The sequence below is a fragment of the Euprymna scolopes genome, chromosome 26, assembly GCF_053919585.1.
Source record: "Euprymna scolopes isolate OS-2025 chromosome 26, ASM5391958v1, whole genome shotgun sequence".
Taxonomy (NCBI): Eukaryota; Metazoa; Mollusca; class Cephalopoda; order Sepiida; family Sepiolidae; genus Euprymna; species Euprymna scolopes.
In genome coordinates this window covers 7561231-7580214 of record NC_136507.1, presented here as the reverse complement: position 1 = coordinate 7580214, position 18984 = coordinate 7561231, and positions in this window count along the sequence as shown.

Below are 18984 nucleotides of genomic sequence, written 5' to 3'. Positions count from 1 at the left end.
GTGACAAAAATGGTTGGTCACATTCAATGCTGCTAAGACTAAGCTTGTTTCCTTCAATAACTACAAGAAACCTTCTCTACCACCAATAGCAATGGCCAAGAACACATTGCCTGAAAGTACTTCTTTTAAACTCCTCGGCCTAACGTTTACAGGGAATATGAACTGGAATAGATACATTGAGAGCATTGCCAAGGCTGCTGCAAGGAAGGTTGGCTCCCTCTACCGTGCTAGAAAACTACTTACGCCTGACAGTATCCTATACCTCTATAAGGCCATCATTCGCCCATGTATGGAGTACTGTTGTCACATCTGGGCTGGTACATCTGCTGCTTGTCTCTCGCTTCTGGACAGGGTTCAAAAGAGAGTCGCCAACCTGATAGGTCCTGAACTGTCATCTAGGCTTCAGCCTCTGTCCCATCGACGAGATGTTGCATCCCTCTGCCTGTTCTACAAATACTTTAATGGTGAATGCTCTGACGAACTGCAAGCACTTGTACCTCCCCGACGTAACTACCCCGACAAACCCGACAAGCTACTAAGTCTCATCCCTTTACAGTAGAGATCCCTAGGTGCAAGAAAGTATTTTATTCCAATAGTTTCTTCCCCAGAACTGCGGGCTTCTGCTTTCCCAACTGCACTGATATGCAGAAGTTCAAGTGTAATGTTAACAAACATCTTTCTACTCATCTCCCTTCATAATGACCCCGCTAATTAAGTCCCTAATAGTAGACCCCTGCTTCAAAGTGGCACTGTGCCTTGTTTGGGATGAAAATTGAATTTAAAAAAAAATGCGATCTTTTTTTATGAATGACTTGTAAAAGCCGTTGGTCCACAGAAATAAACTGCTCCTTCAGAAAAGCTATGTAAGCATTTGACGTCATTGTTACGCCTTCTGAGATTCTCCATGAGCCAACTAAAGTACCTCCGATAATCACAGGCCAAATCATTATCCCGCCACCAGCTTTTTGGCGCCTTAAACGCTAATGACGATGTCGTCCATTTAGGACCCATCCCTTACTCCAGCTATCTGGGCCATCAAAAGTGACACGCACTTCATCCGTGAACAAAAACTTTGGAAAAATCCATGTTCATGTTGTTCTCTGCCCATTTCAATCAGTTTTGTATGTGATGTTGCTTTAATGGAGGCTTTGCCACGGCTTAACAGACTTTGCCACTTATTTCAGATGTCAACATCAAGTAATTTTTTGAGACGTTCTTCAATCCGGCTTGGTCAAAGACTTCTCGACTTTTCTGCCGAGGGTTCTAAACAGGTTCAGGTTTAATTTGGAGTAAAGAACGGCGTGAAACAACTCTAGATTTACCTTTATCAGCACTCTTACGTACATTTGTAGAGTACTTGACAAAGTTCTTTACAATTTGATGGTATCTTCCTATCATTTTCGATATTTCGAAGATAGTTTTAACTTTTGCTGTTCTGTAATAGGACTCTTTTTAGAACTACTCAATCCACCTTTACAACCAATTTTATTGACGAAACAAACTGCCTTGTTAATAATTTGAAAAACCTCAAATGCCGTGGATTCAGCAGTTACGATTGCAAGTTGTTTTCATTGTGTGGAACAGTACGAAAGTTTCACAGTACGCGCAACTCAGCATTGCCAATTTTTCCGAAGTTTTTGATATGAAACTACCTGTAAGTTTCGGAAACTGGTAAAAAAATGTTATCTCGATAATAATTTGACTCGCAGTATATATATATATATATATATATATATATATATATATATATATATATAGAGAGAGAGAGAGAGAGAGAGAGAGCGCGCGAAAGAGATAGAGAGAGAGAGAGAACGTGATAAAGTATTTTGTTTCCTTTGCGTTTGTGTTTGTAGATGTTTTATTTTTTATATTTGTAAACACGGACTCACCTCACCACTAGCCGCAATGAGAGAGAAGACGGCACACCAGAAGAGGATATGAGAGAGAAAATAATCCGCAGCACATCACGTTGAGGGTATTGGATCATTGTCGATGCTTGGTCTCAAAATGAAACTCCATCTCATTCGCAGAAATACTACTCTAAATTGTCGACTCAAAAAATTGACACCCGGCAACATAAGAGGTAAAAAAAATTATAGTAAAGCCTTGCTTACTAGGCTTGTTTCAGTTGATTTATTTGAGATAAACAAGTTTGGCAGTTATTTAACAACTACATGAAACGAAATTATATGGGAAGAGTTTAGTTATATTATTAAATAGTTGCGTGATTGACCTAATAAATACCGTCGCTAAATTTGAACTACGTTTTACCAAGTTCAAATTGCATCAATCTATTTGTTACGAATAGGCTATTACTTGCCAAGGCCACATAACTCTAGAGGATAAGCGTTAATGAGAATGTTAATTTTACGTACAAGAAACGTGGAAAAGAGTTCAGAAATGGCATCTTCCTCCCGCTTAGAGACTTATGTCCAATTAATTGTGGAACATGAATACTTAACAATAGATATGACGTGTCGGCATTAACAGAGATCCAAACAGTGGGATTGCTTGCTAACAAATAAAGACAAACCAAGTCAAACCAAAGTGTATTATACCGACGTGAAAAAGTAGGAAACACACACACACACACACACACACACACACACATATATATATATATATATATATATATATATATGAGTTCATAATGAAGTTCTAAATTAATATAAACCAGATAATATTGTCATTATTTTTTTATCAATAAGGAATTTCAGAATCACTCGGTTAAGAGTTAATAGTAGAATCCCGAGTTTTACGACAGTTTTACGCTAATTAAGTCTAGCTTTATATAAAAAATATAATTTGGACCATCTGAATCTCTTAAAATTGTAATGCTTCTTTAATCTGTACCATGCATAATAGATGTGTGTGTTCGTCAATCGGAGTCGATTATGACCATAGACAACTAGTTGTGTGTCCGCATGTTAGACACCAGTGGCTGAAGACGGCCACTTCAGCATCTCGGGCTTTTCGCGCAGCGCGTTTCTCTTTTGCAGATTCAGTTCGTCTTGCCTCCGCGAGCAGAGAGCCCTCGTGTACCAAGCGGCGCCAGGTTGACCTGTGGAAGCACTGCTTTCCCATGAGTTCATGTGAATGTTGAAGGTGAGGCATAATAGATATAATCATGATGACACACCGGTTTCTGTTTAACTACCGAAATCTAGCAACGTTGCACATGGTCAGTACTAGATGGCTGATTATTAGGCAATACCAGGCGCTGTATGTAGGAAGACATCGACACATCCGCCAGCTCATGCATTCCAAAATGATTTCCCCGTCTCGACCCTATCATCTGGCTGGTTCAGGCTGGTTGAAACAAAATTGTGAGGCTGGTTCTGTGCAAACCAGTTTCATTTTAAACAAACTTCCGACGCAATCCATCCGTCACTGCAAAAAGATGATCTGATGGTATTCGTCGTTCCTTCACGTGAAAGGTAAAGAATGATATATATTGTGATATCTTAAACACTTACAATGTCAATTAGCATAAGTTATCAATGTTTTTAACTTGTACTCTGCCTTTGTACGACTCTGCTGGCAGAAGAAGCAGAAAAATAAAGCATGTACTTATTAGACCGCCATCACCATCACCACCACCTCCGCCACACCACATTATTATTATTATTATTATTATTATTATTATTATTATTATTATTATTATTATTACTACTAAAATTACCTTATCCCAAAAGAAAATGTAAGATCGTTGACAAGACGCTTGGGTCTTAAATATCTAAAAGCAAACGATGACTATTGCATTATTTTTTAAAATAAGTCTCTTTCTCTCTTTCTTTCTAATATATATATATATATATATATATATATATATATATATATATATATATATATATATATATATATATATTATAAAGAAGTGAACCATCCCGTAAATTCAATCAACTAAAATAAGATGGAAAACGGGGTGAGGAAAAGGAAAAAAAAAAATGGGGCAAGTTACATGTAACACATGTACAATTCAATAAAATAAATAAGTCGATTAAAAACAAGATCGTTAAAATACACCCGAAGAAGCGCTTTTCGTTCAGACTAACATTTTCAAGGGTCATAAGTCTGAAAATTATTTTTTTTGTTTAGAATATTTTTTAATCGACTTATTTTTTTAGATCTTGTTTTTAATCGACTTATTTATTTTATTGAATTGTACATGTCTTACATATAACTTGCCCCATTTTTTTTCCCCTTTTCCTCACCCCGTTTTCCATCTTATTTTAGTTGATTGAATTTACGCGATGGTTCACTTCTTTATAATTATTCTAAAATTTTGCCAATCGAATAAATATATATATATATATATATATATATATATATATATATATATATATATATATATATATAAATTTAAAGATACAGCATTAAGAGATAGATGCACAAGGATTTACTCATTTTCGGAAAGTTATTCTTTTATTTGTCAAAGCATTGCATACAATATTTCAGTCCTCTGCGTTGGCATATAAATATATAACTGTTTATGAAATTATTATTTGCCCAACATTGAGCTTCAGCAGCGTGCAAAAAAAAATATTAATTTTTTTTTTTTTAAATATTGGTCAAATGCCAGAAAGTAAAACACTTAATACAAAAACTTAGATGACTAATAAACAAAAACGCTAAAAATATATTGTTAAAAGTATAAAATTTGACGTAGATAGAAACACAAAATAAACTTTATTGTGATATTAATTTTTCTCTGTTTTTTCGTTTTATTTTGATGTTCAGAAAAGTTTCTCATGAGGATGAGTAAATAAATGAAAAAGACATCAAAAACAATCATGATTATGCTGGTAGAATCCTTTAAATTGTATCTGCTATAAGCGGACCACTATATATCTGTGTGCGTGTGTGTGTGTGTGTGTCTGTGCGCATGCGCGCGTGTGTGTGTGTGTGTGTGTGTGTGTGTGTGTTTGTGTGTGTGTGTGTGATTATTCATACAGCCAAACAACGTAGCAGAGCTCTCCAGCTGTGAGCTGCGACGTTGTTTGGTTGTGGTAATAATTATACAATCTCTCACATTCTGAAAATTATATATATATATATATATATATATATATATATATATATATATATATATATATATATATATATATATATATATATATTGCATATGTGAGAGGGCGAACATAATCTATAACTTTAGAGAAGGTGTTTTCTGTTTACATAAAATAGTACATTTTCACCAAAAATTAAAAGGAAATATTCTATGACAGTTTACACTGAAATGTTCATTAAAATTTGTTGATGTCCTGAATTTTAGTCATTTTTCATGTGAAGAAAAGGGGCCAAAATGTTTATACATTCTTGGGATCGGCTTTTCATTTTTCACGCACTCACACACATGCACACATCTATCTATCTATCTATCTTTATATATATATATATATATATATATATATATATATATATATATATATATATATATATATATATAAATGAAAGAAAGATCTTTTTAACAATTCAAAATTATATAACATACCAAGTTTTTATTTCATATTTTTTATAATTCACGTTTTGTTTATAATAAAATCTGAAAGATCGCAAAGCAAAAGTTGATTCAGATTGAGTAAGAGAATGACATTAGTAAGGATTAATTAAGAAGAAAAATATATTGAAAAACTTAACCCTGCCACCATGTAGAGGGGGGATTATTTCCCACTATAAACTGGTAGTATGATGCACTTTGCTGTAATAAGAAACTACTAAAATACTTGGCAATTTGTCGAATAATGAACAAAATCTATTGAAACTAAGGGAAATAACTTTCTTTAATATGAATTACCTCCCTTACATAAAGAAAAGCATGTTCATTGAGTGTTTTGGTTTAATTTATTTATAATTTATTTATTCATTTATTTATTTTGTAACCTGAAAAATAAAAATTGATCGATTAAATAATTGTGAAAGTACAAATAATATTATATCACAAATTTGGTTAATTATTTGAATCAGGTTATGTACGTTTTATTTTCTGTTCCGTGCAGTTGGGGATCGATACAATAATTAATAGGAATACTTATTAACATGAACACCTTGGCGAAATATACATATGTGTTTTTCACTTTTTCATTTTCTTTCTTTGAAGATTGTAATGTTGGGTATGGGGCAACCAAACCAGCTGCCAACATTGTCCCGCTTTTTATTGAAACCAACCAAGAGCTCTTTTTAGTATCCTCGCTGTTCCCTTAAGTGTAATTATCTGGATCTCTTTTGCACTTGTTTCATCAGAAATATTAGTTAGGTAGAACTTCAACTTCTTCATAAGCACCGTAGCACTTATAATATCTGGTATGATTGATATCTCCCTACGATTTCAGTTTATTTTTTTTTCTTTTGTGTGTATGTGTGTGTAAGAAAATGGAAAATTGTTTATTTTTTAACATTTTAGAGTATTAATGCGATAACTATCATCTTCATTACACACATAAACACATATATACACGCACACATATATATGTACATAAACACACACACACACACACACACACACATATATATATATATATATATATATACATATATATATATATATATATATATATATGTATATATATATATACATATATATATATATATATATATATATATATATGCCAAATTCATAGTGGAATATGTTTCAGTTTGTTCTCATTTTTGCATTGAATACTGATCTCTGTTAGTTTCTAACTGTGCATCGAACGGATACCATAATACTTAGTTCGCTGTGGATTATCATAACAAAGGTTCATTTAAAATCCCTCTAAGATTCTAGAGTGCATGTGGTATTGCTGTGGGGTATTCACATTAATCTCTAACTGTGTATCGAAGGATACCATAATCTTCAATTCCCTGCACCTTATCATAACAAAGATACATGCAAAATTTCAGTCATATCAACTCAAATATATATATGATGAGAATAGTTCATTCATCCAGTGGAAGTCTTGAAATAAAGACGAAACGGGTGTATTCCTCTCTCTCTCTCTCTCTCTCTCTCTCTCTCTCTCTCTCTCTCTCTCTCTCTCTCTCTCTTTCCACAAGTGCAGACGAGAGCTCGATGAATAATCGGCGGATGGCGGCGATCAGGCTGGTTTTTCATTTGTGGGAGGTCATGTTACTGATGTTCTCGACGTGTGACCAAACCAAATAGTCCAGCATGTTCAAGTCGGTGGAAGAGAGGGCAGTGAGAGATGGATACAAAATCTTATACCTCCTTCTGAAGCCAAACCTGGTTCTCTTTGAACTTATGGACCGATACCGTGTCCTGCTGCCACACACAGGGTTTGCCAGCTTCCACCTGATTGCACCGAGAAATCACCACACTTTGCAACATATCCAGCTACACTTAAGTATTGAGTTTCAAGCTGATTTTGAAGCTATGAGGTGCGATAATAGACTCTCACTGGAAACCGCACAAAAGCATACTTGTCCGATGCGTTGAGCTATTTCTTCAAGCATTGAACTGTCCGGGATTGCATGTTAGGGTGCTGGCAATGTTGTTATAACTTGGATCGATAGAAATCGCGCTCTTTGAACATTATGTTATTTTCAGATATGATAGAAGGTTCCTATCGCTTTAGGGATTGTTTCACAACTGCAACAAAAAAGAAAAGCGGTTTTCATCAAACAGAAATAGAACCATATCTTTTCTAGGGCGACCCTTTTTTCGTTTCACACTGACAATTTTTGTCTACATATTTGGGATTGGATTTATTCCAACCATATTAATTTTCTTGATTCAGGCAAAAACTGGTCAATGTAGCTGCATTTTTACTGTTAAACCGAGTACTTTCGACTTCTTCTGAATCTATAGTCAAATATAATTAACACCGACCTGGTCTTTAGATTTTTAGATGATGTACAAGTGTTTTCTTCAGTAAATCATTAATTAACAATGATATTTGTTTAAATTTTATGGCTGTTATGTAAATTTGTTTTATCACTATTTGTTTATTTAGCTTTGATATATATATATATATATATATATATATATATAGCTGTATGTGTGTGTGTATGTGTGTCTGGTCACGAATAGGCTCCTATATGGTTGACTATTTTTAAAAAACTGATTACATATAATGATAGAAGATTTATTGAGACAGAGGAATGGGTATATTTGATCCTGCAGAACAGTGGTTCATTACATTTGTGGGGTCTGCATTCGCGCCTGGTCCACAAAGTATTGAAATAAAAAAATTTGAATAAAAAAAAACGTTTACAAGTGTTTTGATATATATATATATATATATATATATATATATATATATATATATGTGTGTGTGTGTGTGTGTGTGTGTGTGTGTGTGTATGTGTGTGTACATAAGAATACTTTGATAAGTATGTTTTAACTTAAATAGGGATGGTATAATAAAATTGCGGGGTCTGCGTTCGCGCCTGGCCTCCATAGAATGGAAATAGGCACAAACTTTAATAAAGACTTTTCATATCTATCTGCGTAAGTATACTTTGATAATTATGTTTTAGTTTGAAGAAATATGGTATAATAAAATTATTGGGTGTTCGTTCACGCCTGACCTCAATAGAATGGAAATATGTCACAAAGTTTAACAAGATTTTTTAATATAGATCCACAGAATACTGTGATAAGTGTTTCAGTGTGAACAGGTATGGTATAATAAATTATAGGGTTTATCTAATTTATTTTTACATTCATCATATTTTGCTTTGGTTTGATACCCGCGAATTCGAAGCTATCTCTTTACAACCCTTCCTTTTCATAACCTATCATACTTTAATAAATCAGAGTCCATTTTCTGCAGGCTGTTTTTGAACCCAGTCAACGACGGGTACTTTTGCTAGTATATATATATATATATATATATATATATATATATATATATATATATATATATATATATATTAAGTAATGTGATTGATAATTTAAAATTTAAAAATCAAATTATAATTAAATTAAAAATCAGTTTCACAAGAAGGAACAACAACAAAATCAATTATCTGTACGATCGTTTCGGAAAACCGTGTTTTTATTGTGGTAGACATCAAGTTACGGACAATAAGGTGAAAAGCTATCGCAAACATCACATATGAGTATTTTAACCATAGTTCCTGATTTCAAAAGGCGAAAATCTAAAAGATACATCTGCCTTACTTTTAATGCTTGGTTTATTTATGGTGTCTTTTAGATTTAATAAAAACCCTTTAAAATTTGCTGACGAGGAGACCTTGTTTATTAAAAAACTATATGTAATAATTATTGTCCGTAACTTGATGTCTACCACAATAAAAACACGGTTTTCCGAAACGATCGTACAGATAATTGATTTTGTTGTTGTTCCTTCTTATGAAACGGATTTTTAATTTAATTATAATTTGATTTTTAAATTTTAAATTATCAATCACATTACTTAATATTGAATTAGCTCTAGGATATTTACCTATCGAGCTTATTATATATCTAAATTACAACGAGCACTTTTTCTTCTCTGTATTTTAATAAAACTAGTAATTTCATTGTTACATTAAAATACACTCAGCTCTTTAGACTATTGTTCTAATCTCCTTTAATATATATATATATATATATACATATATATATATATATATATATATATATATATATATATATATATATTACATAGAAAATACCAGCATGAAAAGTAATATGGTACAGTGTTTATAAAAATAAAAGAACTAATTATAAAAACTGGAAAGAAAAAAGACAACATAATCTCGTAAAAAATATAATTTATTCATAACTTGCAGCATTAAGAATTTATATATAATGTTGAATTTAATCTTTTTTTAAATTCCTAATGCTCGAATATTTTAAGTTATAAATTTATTATATGTTTTACTAGAATATCTTGTATTTCTTTTCCAGTTTTAACAGTTAGTCCTTTTACTTTTCTAAGTTTAATTTTAACCATATTACTTTTCATGCTCGTATTTTTTTATGTAATCCATGATTTCGCCAGACTTTTCTTTGAAATAATATTTATTTTTTTGTGTTTAATATCATAAATTACTACCAACTTCTTAATTGACTAAATAAAAATAAAACACATAATAGACGCAACTAAGTAAACAAACAGAAAAGAGGGACAAAAACAGAGATAGAATTAACAGGCGACGTCATAAGCGCAATATTATCAGCTCTAGCACTGCAAAAAAGAGAGAAACAGAGTTTAAGTGTGACGTCGTTGGCGGAAGATTATCAGTCCTAGCACGGCAAAGGACATCATTTTTGTTTACTCTCTCCATATAACACAAATGATATGGCATGCGAGCAACATTCCTGCAAATATTTATGAAGGTTTCAGCGACGAAAAAGTTGCTATGGTCACCAACAGCCGATCAGAAAAAAATCATCTCTCACGTTCCTTACTTATTCTGAAAACTTTTGAACACCATTAATTTTATTATAACTTTTGTTTTAATGAACGAAAATTGTCAGTTAAGTGTAAGGCAGTATATATTCTGATATAATATATATTGATGTTTCTTTTAATATTCTGCTTTTGATTATAAATTTACATGAACTGAAATCGTTTACTAAAATGCAAATTTTAAAATTTAGGTAATTGAAAACTAATAATAATAATAATAATAATAAAAATAATAATAATAATAATAATAATAATAATAATAATAATAATAATAATAATAATAATAATAATAATGGTGGTGGTGGTACCCAGAAGAAAGATCTGGGTGTCATGATCGACAGGGGCTTTCTTGGTAGCCAGCATTGGGACGCGGTCGTCATACTGCGAATGTTTGCTCGTTTTAGAAAAAAACAAAAAACACGGACGTTGAACAGGTAAGTATAACGTCTAATTTCAGGGATCAAAACCAAACACGGCACAGTCAAAATCACCATAAATATAGAAAACTCCGAAGGAGGAAAAGGATAACGAAACAGAATAGACTCGTAATTGCATGCTATTATAGAAGCAATCCTATATATATATATATATATATATATATATATATATATATATATATATATATATATATACATATATATATATATATATATATATATATATATATATATATATATATATATATATATATATAAAGTGATGGTTGTGTAGTTCCAACGAGAAAAAAAATGTATATTAAAAAGAATGTAGCCATCAACAATTGTGGGTTTTTTTTTAAAAGGTTTTCATCATATTTTTATTTTAAAATATTTTTATAACGCGTTTCGAGCTTAGGGTGTGCTCTCTTCAGATTTTTTCGTAAAAAGTTTTTCTTTAAAATGGGAGTTTGAATTTTTTTTTGTACATCTGCTGATACTAAATGTGTTTTTCAGAGTGATGTGGTCTCAGACATCCTGTCTCCAACCGTAAGTGTCCAAAGTGTCCGGTCAAAGTTAGATTCAAAGAGGGCGCTTTTGGTCCATTTGGTGAAGGTTTTTATGTTTTTTGGGTTTTTTTTTTAAAGACTTTCTTTCCCCATGTATAGCACACACTCACACACAATCACACACGCATACATATACATACATGTACATGTACACATGCACACGCATACGCACGCAGGCACATACATATATACACACGCACATACATAGAAATATATGTAGGAGCATACATATATACATACCCACCTACACACTCACACACGTACTCACACACATCCACCACTAACATGGCAGGCACATATTGGTTAATATTTTTCCCCAACCAAAACACGCATGCATACATGCACTTAATCATTCAAACATAAGTACACGCACACACACACAAGTAAGATGGAGAATAGGTAGGAGAAGATACATATACACACACATATACACGCACATATATATATACATACATGTATGTACATACACACTCAAAAACATCCACATACTATGTAGGCACATACACATTCACACACATATGCACACACATAGAGAGACATATGCAGGGGCTCACACATACGCGTATATCCATATCCACACGAACACATTTACCCACTCATACATATGCATACATATGTATATATATATACACACACATACAGATGCGTATACATTCATCCACCCATATATATATATATATATATGGACACATGCACCCACAATCACACGTACACATACATATTCATACATCCCACCTTATGTATATATTGGTTGAAGTTTTCTTTCTTTTCTAATCCAAGCACATATGCATACATGTATTCAGTCACCCAAACATAAGTGCACGTACGCACACAAACAAGATGGAGCATAGATAACAGATGATATATATATATATACACACACACGTATACACAATCATATGTATACACTCACATACACACACATATATACATGCACATATGTGCGCACATACACATACATACGTATAATTTCTAATTGTTTGTTTAGTTTAGAGAAACGGTACAGTACTGGATATGGACGCGCGCACTCGTGAATGTGTGCGCGTGCTTTATTGTGCTTCTTTTGTTTCGTGTGTGAGGATGCACATTTACCCCCAGTATGCATGCGTGTAAGTGTATTTTGTGTTTTGCCTATTTATGTATATAATTATGGAGAGATGTTTAAGGCGGGGTTAAACTTTGCTATGAAGTTTTTTTCTTGTGTTAGCAAGTAGAAGTAGTTGTCAGTTTGGAAGATGGGCATTATCTCGAATCTGCCTCCACTGCATGTGTGTATATGTTGTGATACATGCAGGTGTCTATTTTCCGCGATTTTTATGTTGGATCGGTGTAGGGATACTCTATTACTAAGGTTTTTTGTAGCGCCTATGTAGGATTTATCGCATGCTGGACATTTTATTACATAGACCACGTTTTTTGAGGTGCAATCTAGTTTTTTTTTTAATTTTGAATGCTTGTATGGGGTTCGTAAATGTGTACTGTTTCCCTCTAATATTATGTTGCAGACTCCACTTCGTTGTTTGTTGCATTTTGTGACTCCTTTTGTTGCGTCTTGATTGAGTTTGGATGAGGTAAGAATGCGTTTTAGGTTTTTGGGTTGGCGTTTGCTTTTTATTATTTTTGTTGTTTTAAGGAAGTTGTTTAGTTTGTTGTTTTGGTTAAGTAGGACGAGGTTTTTCGTTATCTCTGTGAAAAACTCTGGGTTGTTTGTGTTGTGTGTGGAGACGTATGTTAGGATTTGTTCTTTGTTTCGTTCTTTAGGGATTCTCAAATCTTCTACTGGTATATTTGTCGCAAGTTGGATCCCTTTGTCTATAAGTTGTGATGGGTATTTTCTTTTTCTTAAAATGCTTGTGCATGTGTACATGTACATGTATGTATATGTATGCGTGTGTGATTGTGTGTGAGTGTGTGCTATACATGGGGAAAGAAAGTCTTTAAAAAAAACTAAAAAAACCTAAAAACTTCACCAAATGGACCAAAAGCTCCCTCTTTGAATCTAACTTTGACCGGACACTTTGAACACTTACGGTTGGAGACAGGATGTCTGAGACCACATCACTCTGAAAAACACATTTAGTATCAGCAGATGTAAAAATAACTTTTTAAACTCCCATTTTAAAGAAAAACTTTTTACGAAAACATCTGAAGAGAGCATACCTAAGCTCGAAACGCGTTATAAAAATATTTTAAAATAAAAATATGATAAAAACCTTTACAAAAGCACACACAATTGTTGATGGCTACACTCTTTTAAATATATATATATATATATATATATATATATATATATATTTAAAGGAGATTAGAACAATAGTCTAAAGAGCAGAGTGTATTTTAATGTAATGGTAAAATTACTAGTTTAATTAAAATACAGGGAAACCAAAAGTGCTCGTTGTAATTTAGATATATAATAAGCTCGATAGGTGAATATCCTAGAGCTTATTTGATATTTAGTAATGTGATTGATAATTTAAAAATCAAATTATAATTAAATTAAAAATCCGTTTCATAAGAAGGAACAACAGCAAAATCAATGATTTGTACGATCGTTTCGGAAAACAGTGTTTTTATTGTGGTGGACATCAAGTTACGGACAATAATTTTTACATATAGTGTTTTTAACAAACAAAGTTTCCTCATCAGCTAATATTGGGAAGGGTTTTTATTATATGTAAAAGACACCATAAATAAACCTAGCATTAAAAGTAAGGCAGATGTATCTGGAAAAAAATAAAATAAAGGTATGGAATTAACTTGATAAGAAAATTAATATGGGTTAAAGATAGAAATAAAATAGAGTAAAATTATAAATCTAAATTTGGTTTAATTAACATATTATAATAGTATTTTCGATAAAACTCATAGACACATACACATATATATACATATGTGTATACACGCATACACATATATACATATATACATATACACATATACATAAATACACACATATATACATATATAAAAATATACACGCATATACATATACATACATATCCATATATACACATAAAAATATACATACAAATATTTACCTTTTAATTTCTCGCCTTTTGAAATCAGGAACTATGGTCAAAGTACTCATATAGATGCTTGTTATAGCTATTCAGCTTATGAAATGATAAATTTTCAAAAGGAACGCTTGTGGAATTAATTATATCCGTTAGCATACTTTTGATTAAAGAACGCCAAGATTTAAAATTCGAAAGAAAGGGGAGGATAATGTTATTTGTATAATTAAATAATGCAAGGGGGATAATTAGTCATATTTCTTTAATTAAAGAATGCAAGGGAGATAATTAGTAAACTTAATTTATTACAGAATAATAAAAATTATATTATAATTATTTTTACTATTAAGTAATTTTTAATGATTTAAATTTATATTTATATTTATTAAATTTAAACCAACGTTTATGACTGCATGTGAAGATTAGTTCCTCTCTTGAATTTAATAGGGTGGTTGTATCTTTTATATCTTCATATTTCAAAATTTTTAGGGTCTCTTTTGTACATAGTGCACAGAATTTATCTCCTGGTTTATATGGTTTGCAAGATTCAATTACTTGCCATTTCAACTTGAAAGAAATATTGTTATTCTTGAGTTGCCAAATATACTTGGATAGAGTAGTTTGGTTTGACAGAGAGTTATTTTTAAAAGAATATTTGTGCGTTGAAATTCTATGTTTTATTAGGCCAGATGTGGAACCAAAATATATTGCCTCTTGTTTATTGTGATTATTTTCCGTTAGGTTTGGTGTTGGATTATTATATGGTGGGTTGGTTTGTAATTGATTGGTAGATTGGTTAAAGTTGGTGTCATTATTTAATCTGGTGGTTGAGTTATGGCTGTTAATAGATTCATGTAGATTTGGGGTTTTTGATACTGTGCAGCTATAGATTACATCTTTTATTTTACATGAGCCTTGTAGGGGACATTTATTTTTTCTTCTACAGTTACAATCTGCTATATTTTGTATAATTGTATTTTGTAGCTTATAAATTTTTTTACTATTAGAACTAATTATTTTTTATGAAGGTTAGGCATAGTAGAGTAAGAGACTTTGATTGTATTCGTATTGAAAATTTTATTATATCTATGGGGGCTTTAAAGTTCCTATCTAATATTTTTAAAAATTCTCTGAAAAGTGATGGCAGCGAGAGGCACTGAAAAAAAATCAATCAAACAGAAAACAAAGAAACAAATGATGAAACAAGAAAAGAAAAATGAGAAGAAAAACAACTACATAAAAGATTCATAAGGATGACAAAAGATGAGATTAACTAAAACACTTGGACATGGATGCAAAAACGATAAACTGAATCCCTTATAAGTGCAGCACAAGATAACTCGATAAGAACTAATCACATCAAAGCAAATATCGATAAAACAAAAAAAAAAACACAAAAATAGCACTTGCAGACTCTGTGGACAGAGACGAAAGAATAAATCATATAGTAAGTGAATGTAGCCTACTAGCCCAAAAGGAGTACAAGATCAGGAACGACCAAGTGTGAAGGGTAGTACACTGGGAATTGTGCAAACAACTGCATCTCTAATGCACAGCCAAATGGTATACGCATCAGTAATTTGATACGAGAATCCTAAAATCCTATGAGACATGGACATACAAACGGATAAACCTATCCAAGCAAGAAAACCGGATGTCGTAATAATTAACAAGAAAGAAAAGTCCTGCCAAATCGTTGACTTTGCTGTCCGAGCTGACCACAGGATAACTATCAAAGAACAGGAGAAACAGAGCAAAACACAGAACTAGCAAGATAGCTGAAAGGGATATGGATGATGAAAACAAAATCACGATAGTACTTATAATAGTAGGAGCAATAGGAACAATTCCGAAAAACTTTGAGAAGGGAATGGGAGAAATTGGAATCAGAGAAACGGCTGGAAAGATACAACGAATAACAATAATGAAAATAGCTGAAATATTAAGGAAGACGAGCTAGTGCAGAGACAAAACACGAAATATTACATAGAACAAAGAACATTGAAGCTGCATACTTACAAGTTCTCCATCCCCATTCCTAATGCCCAATCACCGCCCCCCCACACACACAAAGAATGATGCCAAATATTCGAGAATTCTGAGGAGAATTGGAAGACTGAATAGAGAGTGCTGACCATAATTTCGCTGGATAAATGCCAAGTTAACTGGTACCTTGGTGAGGCTTATTGAAACTCAAATTCCAGTGGACACTAATGGCCGCTACTAGTGAAGAATCAACGGGAAGCAGCGAATTCATTTGCAAATGTCATCAAAAGAGGTGGAGAGTACTGGAAATCTGGGGAGACTTGTTGTCACTCAGATTTCAGGGAACACCCCACGTTGTTCCCAAGGAGAAATCCTTTATGATCTGTATGAAAGCCCCTTGTGAGGCAATAATAATAACTATGTGAGAAAGCAGTACACTAGAACTACTTAAACCATTTCGAACGTGCAAACAATTTTTACAGAAAAAATACTGAAAAAAAAAATAGAAAAAATCATTTTGGACATAAAAGTACAAACAGATAAATTAATGTAAGAAAAGAGACGAGGACATCATAATAATTAACAAGAAGAAAAAAATCCGCGAAATTGTCGATTTTTTCTGTCCCAAACGATTATATGGATAAGAAAAGAGAGACAGAATACTAAACAAACACGCGCAAGTTTTCAGAGAAGTTAAAAAATATGGAATATGAAAAAAATAATTGTAGGACCACTAGAAATAGTCCCACTTAGAAGAAAGCCTATGAGAAATTGGAATCATGGAGAAGACTGGAACCATACAACGAGTTTTAATGTTGAAAACCGCTGAAATCGGAAACTACGAATAAGTCACATGAGCTATAAATGCTAATCAATCATTTGAAAACTACAACAGAAGTAAAACAAGAAGATACAGGACACCGCGTAGAAAAATAAGAAAGCTGAAACCGCAAAATTGTAAGTTAACTACGCCTCCCTCATTAACGAGTAGTATCCGAATGGACTGGCGCCACACCAAATAATTGTGAAAGATTAAGGAGGATGGAATGACTATAAAAGAAAAAAAAAACACTAACCGAACATTCACTGGATGATCATGAAGAGGTTCGGGTAACTTAGGAAAATATGTTGCCACCTACAGTTCAGTGAAGACCAGTGGCCGATGCCAGTGAAAAATCAATGTCAAACGGCTGTTGCAATAAAGCAAATTTATTTGCAAATATATACGACAGAGCTGGGGAGTACTGGAAATCTGTGGAGATTTTTTGTTACACTGACTCCAGGAAACACCACCAGTTGTTGTCAGTGAGTAATCTCTGATGATTACTTGTGTGAGAATTCCTAGTGAGTACAAATACTACTAATAAAAGAAGACAGGGAAATCTTATAAACATGTGGCCCTAACAAAAATGCATCTGTCTTGGTTTACATCACAAATCTGACGAAGAGTAACGAATTATGAAAGGACTAAAGAGGGAAAGCATTAACCAGGTCGCCATTGGATGGGTGCAAAGAATACTGGGATCTTGGAGAGTCTCAAATTCCAGTTAAAACTAATGGCCAATGCCAGCAAGAAATCAATGGTAAGTGACTGTTGTGAAAACACAAATTAGTTTGGAAATGTTATCGAATGCAGTGGAAAGTACTGAAAATCTGGGAAGACTTGTTATCAATCAGTTTCCAGAGAACTCCGCCACTTATTTACAGTGAGCAATATCTTAACACAAACGATGACCCGTGTGATGACTCCTAATGAGTACAAAATTAATAATTTTAACGATAATAATGATCATGAGAAATTTTATACAGAAATAAATTGCCAAAAATTAAAAGTATTAAAAAAAAACATTTGGTATAAGTTATTCATTTAGCAATAAAAAAAAATACGTATCATTTTTATGTTAAGAGGTTCAAATATTTTAGAAAATAAAAGAAAGGGCTTTCTGTAGATCGACTCATCTTAGAAACATCAGAAATGTTACCTCTATGGGACCATCTCTGAGAAGTTCTAAGTTGAAATATTCATGTATAATCCTCCTTCTCACCTCCACTCTCTTTCTGTCATTCGCTTTCTTTTATACATTTACTACAGGTAGTCTATTTTCAAAGGCTTCGCAGAAACCTTTAAAATTTTATTATAGGAAAATGTCTAAAATTTACAACTTAAGCTTAAAAGTGTCCCTCTTCTTTTCATCTTATGTGTGTATATATATATATATATATATATATATATATATATATATATATATATATATATATATCATTGGATGTGTCTTCCGCATAGTTTCGCTTCACTGAAAGAATTGATTAGAAACACATTGTTTTTTCTCGCTCGAATTCGTGACGTCATCTTATATCATAATTGTTTGGCAAAGATTGTGGCATTTGTCCTGCGCTTCAAATTACATGATCTATCTCTAAGTATATTTCCGTTCATTTAGGTCATCTTGACATGCATTAACGTGACCATTATCAAAATGTAAACTAGGTAACATTATTGCTAATCACGTGGTACCTTTCATATGTAACAATAATATCTATTCTCAGTATCATAGGGACATCACTAATTTTACTATCGATGAAAATATTAGTTAAAACTAATCATTGAACTAAAAACAATAAAAAATAATACAACGTT